At 33.8% G+C, this 5,020-nt stretch overlaps 1 long non-coding RNA gene across 1 annotated transcript; it reads left to right on the plus strand.

Annotated features, from left to right (window-relative positions):
• On the plus strand, window positions 60-4,611 carry LOC110266246. The gene is made up of 2 exons (XR_002353337.1): window positions 60-446; window positions 4,049-4,611. It is a non-coding gene; the product is annotated as an uncharacterized LOC110266246 (long non-coding RNA).

A 5,020-nucleotide genomic window follows, 5' to 3' on the forward strand; every position in this document is an offset into this window, starting at 1 on the left:
AAAGGATTAAAAAATTATAAATGTAATTATTAAATTTCTAAACACAGTGCACTAAGCCCCACCGCCACTGACAACCTATATAAGAATGCGAAACTCTTCTCAAGTTCACTCCTCAATTGCACTTCCTACGTTGGTTGTGATTTCTCAATAAGCGGTTCTTGTTCCTCTTAAATTTGGTTTTCTGTGATACCATTGTTCTTTATTTTCTCTTCTTCTTTCCCAATTGCTAGGTTCTTTCTTTCTCTGCTATAACATTGAATAATGGGCACGGAGTAATGTGATAAGGCTTTACTGTGGGTGAATTTTGGAGACTCGGTTCAACAAAATTTCTACCGTAAATGCGAGGAGAATTGTTGGTGCTTTTGCAAAATCTGATTGATTAGGGTTTTAAAGAATGTATGAATCAACAATGGTGAGTGAAGAAACTTTATTATCTGCACGTTTCGGTAATGGGGATGATTCCCCCCTTTTTGTTGTTGGTTCTCTTTATAAAGATCCCGCCCCCTTTTCTCTTTCCCATCTCCCGAAAATCTTTTGCATTTTGGTGCTTAACTTCGGAATCCATTGTAAAGATGGCTTTTTTTGTGCAAGAAAAGAAAAAGGGTTTGCTTTTTTATTATGTTGTTAGTTCTTGGTTATCGTGGGAATGAATTGGTTTTGGACAAGTTAGTTTTTCTGTGATTGGAATTACAGACAATTGAGTTTTGCCATTTGATAGTTCTGGGATGCACTATTTTCTCTCTTCTGGACTTTGAATTTATTTCAATTCTACCTTGCATAATGTATGTTTGAGCCTTTTGGAAAAAGAATTTGTCGCAGAATGATATATAATTGATATTTACAGCATGACAAACTTAGTTACAGAATTTTTTTCAATTCTTTTGCGATGATTTTTTTTACTATGTGGATCATATAACATGTTGTCCCTTGAAAAGTTGTGTAATGATTTGTTGATGATAAAATTGTGTGATAATGTCCATGATGCTTATGATCCTAGAAAACTAAAATGTGTGGAAGGGTAATATAGTTGGCTTTTTCTGTCCAATTATATTGATACGTAATCATATATGTGGCTCTATGAATTGTGATGAAGGATTTTAGTCCTTATGACCCGATAAAATCATTTTGATGAAGGATTTTATTCCTTATGACGTGATAGAATTGGATAAGATGATATGCGTGGCCCTACGAAATTGAATTGTGGCAAAGTATCTTAGTCCCTATGATTCAAGAAAATCGGATACAATAATTTGTGGTCCTATGAAATTGAATTGTGATGAAGGATCATAGTCCCTATGACCCAAAAAACTCAGATATAATGATGCATGGCCCTATGAAATTGAATTGTGGCAAAGGATCTTAGTCGCTATGACCCGACCCGAAAATATCGGATACAATGATGTGTGGCCCTATGAAATTGAATTGTGGTGAAGGATCTTAGTCCCTATGACCTGAGTTTATTGGATATGATGATATGATTGACCCTTATGTTGCAAAATGATGTTATTTGGCTTTTTTTGACCCATGAATATTGAAGTTTGATAGTAAACCCTATGACCTTAAAATTTGGCGAAGGGTTTCTGGCTCCAAATGTGGTGAAGGATCTCTTGTGTCCAAAATACTGTTTTTTTTCTCTCTAATGTTTCTTGTTCATGCTTTGAAATTTATCAGAAAGAGTGAACAGTAAAATCTGATTTTTCTTACTGCAAGTAGCTTTGCACAAGCTGCTCAAGCGTTGAAAGATGAGATAATTATTTTGTTGAAAATGTCAGACAAACAGAAAATAATTGAGTGACTGAATTCATTATCAATTTGTGCTTTACAAAATTGTGTGCAAATCGTTGCTCTTATGGAATATATTCATGTCCAAAAAAGAAAAAGGTTTGCTTTCGATTATTGGTGTTATTTTTTTATTATCTTGGGGATGAGTTAGTTTTGGAAAGGTTGGTTTTTCTTCATTCCCCCAACTATTTTTCTGTTATTAAGGACAGTTGAGTTTTGCCATTTGATAGTTCTAGGGATGGACTGTTTTCTTTGTTATTTTTATCATTTGGATGCAACTCTGGACTTTGAATTTATTTTAATTCTACCTTGCACAATGTATGTTTGAGTGTTTGAGAAATGCATTTGTTGCAGAATGATATAGGACTGACTTTTACATCATGACAAACTTAGTTGCAGAGTTGTTTCAATTCTTTTGCGACGATTTTTATTACTATATGGATCAAATAAGATGTCCCTTGAAAAAATTGCGTAATGATTTGTTGATGGTAAAATTGTGTGATAATGTTGATGATGCTTATGATCCTAGAAAAATGAAATGTGTGGAAGGGTAATTTAGTTGGCTTTTTCTGTCCAATCACATTGAAAAGTAATGACATATGTGACCCTATGATGAAGGATCTTAGTCCTTATGACCCGATAAAATTGTAATGATGATATATGTGGCCCTGCGAGATTGGATTGTGACGAAGGATCTTAGTTCATACATGATTATATATGTGGCCTTATGAAGTTGAATTGTGATGAAGGATCTTAATCCCTATGACCCGATAAAATCCGATACAATGATGTGTGGTCATACGAAATGAAATTGTGATGAAGGTCCCTATGACCCAAAAAAATTGGATATGATGAAGTTTGATGGTATATGTTATTTGGCTTGTTTGACCCATGAACATTGAAGTTTGATGGTTTAATTGACCTTATGACGTTGAAATATGGTGAAGGATCGTTTGGCTCCAATGTGGTTGAAATGCGGTGAGAGATCTCTTGGCTCCAAAATAGAGTTTTCTTTCTCTGATGTGTTCTTGTTTATGTTTTGAAATTTATTAGAATATTGAACCGTGAAATCTGGCTTTTCTCACTACAAGTAACTTTGCATATATAAGCTGCTCAAGAATTGAAAGATGTTATATATAAACAGAAAATAATTGAGTGATTGAATTCATTATCAATTTGTGATGGACTTTACAGCATGGCAACTTAGTTGCAGAGTCATTTCAATTCTTTTGTGATGTTTTTTTTGTTCACTTACTAGTACATCAAATTAAAATTTTGTCCGTTGAAAATAATTGTGCAATGATTTGTTTTGATGGTAAAATTGTGGGATCATGTTCATTATTCTTGTGAGCCTAGAAAAATGAAATGTGTGGAAGAGTAATATGTTTGTTCTATATGACTGCAAAATCAAATTGTGGCGATGTATGATATATCTGGCTTTTTCTATCCAACAATATTGAGATGTAATAATATATGTGGCCTTGTGAAATCGAATTGTGATGAAGGATATTAGTCCCTATGAGTCTATAAAATTGGATATGATGGTATGCTTGACACTTACTTTGTGAAATGATGTCATCTGTTATTTTTTACTCTAGAATATTGAAGTTTGATGGTATAGTTGATGATATGAAGTTGAAATGGTGAAGGATCTCCTAGTTCCACAATAGAGTTTTCTTTCTCTATTAGCACAATATGAAATTTATCAAATCTAGTTTTTCTCATGCTTGAAATTTATTCGTACTGGAATCTGGTTTTTCTCAGGCAACATACATAGGCTTGCTTCGAGAATTGAAAGATGTCATAGATATGAGTGATTGAATTCATTGTTAATTTGTGTTGCACAAAAAAAGTATAGAACACATACTCTTTGAATTTGTCATTCTAATTCTCTATACTAATCTATTATAACATGTATGCTAATCTATGTTAATCAGTCTCATTTTGAGATTCTTCATCAATCTCAACTCAAGGGAGATGCGAGTTGGTGGAATACATGTTCACTGCAAGGAATTGTGAGACTTCCCATGGGATGATCATATCCACTTCCCATGAGATGATCATATCCAAACTCTTCCTCAATTTCACTCAACTCTTAGAATGAAGCTTGGTTCAAATATGAAATGGGAATCACATAACGCTTTTGATTATCTCCGACATACACTGCAAGATAACCCTTTGGGACTTGTACGAATTTTGAAACAAATTTTGAAATTGCTTGCTTAGCTGAGAATGATGCCTTTCCCCATTTTTCTTGTGTATGTAGGGAATGGAAAGAGCAAGGGAAAGCTCTAGTGCTTAAGAAGAAGGTGTTCAAGTATTGATCTTCAGATTGCCAGGGAGTTGTGTTGTGTTGTTTCTGAAGGCAAGAGAAATGATTGTTGAAGGGGGATAAAAGATGGGGTCATGCATATGAAATCACGTGATGCTGTTTTAGAGTCTCAAACAATGGCCAATAATAGATCATAGCCTCCTACATGTTAAGGTGTAACAGCCAACTAGTATATATCTCTGAGATGAATTATTATGAAGTTGAAAGCTATAGATAAATGGACTTAAGAGGCATCTATGCAAACTAAGTCTAATGTTGCATCATGTTTCCCATAGTTTGAGAAGTTCCACATTATGTTGCCCTTGAAAGGTGAAGTTTATATAAATACTTTGTTTAACAAACCCATAGATAAGGTCCTGAATCTTGATCATCATTTATTGATTTCATTATCAGCACCTAAGACACGTGAGATGTTACCAACTAATGGAAGAGATATACAGTACATTGCAAGAGCAAGAACTAGGTTTTACTTGTGCATTAATAAAGATTTCTATCAATACCATGTGATTTCTTGTGATCCCTTGTACATATTACGGTAGACCCATCTTATCAAATATTATTTCTCAAGGAAGTCCTTAGTAACTATATGCAGTGTATGTACTCAAACAAAAAGGAAGAATTCAGTTATGATAATCCAAATGGAGGTCTCACAATTTCATGCAGTGAGGATGCATTTCTAAACTTCAGTTCTCAATTTTCCCTTGGAGCTCAATTTTTGTAAGAGCCATTCAGTCATTCACTTGCTTATAATTTTGTCAGATTGATGATCTATATTTACTTGTTCAGTATATCATTTGAACAAGTTAAATTCATTAGAGAATTGAATATAACAATAGCAACAAGTGTTTTAAGTTGCAACAGTATCATGCCACAAGTTCATAACTACTTTCTCGTTCAGAAAAAAAC

This window comes from Arachis ipaensis, chromosome B09 (genome assembly GCF_000816755.2).
Source record: "Arachis ipaensis cultivar K30076 chromosome B09, Araip1.1, whole genome shotgun sequence".
NCBI classification, from domain to species: domain Eukaryota; kingdom Viridiplantae; phylum Streptophyta; class Magnoliopsida; order Fabales; family Fabaceae; genus Arachis; species Arachis ipaensis.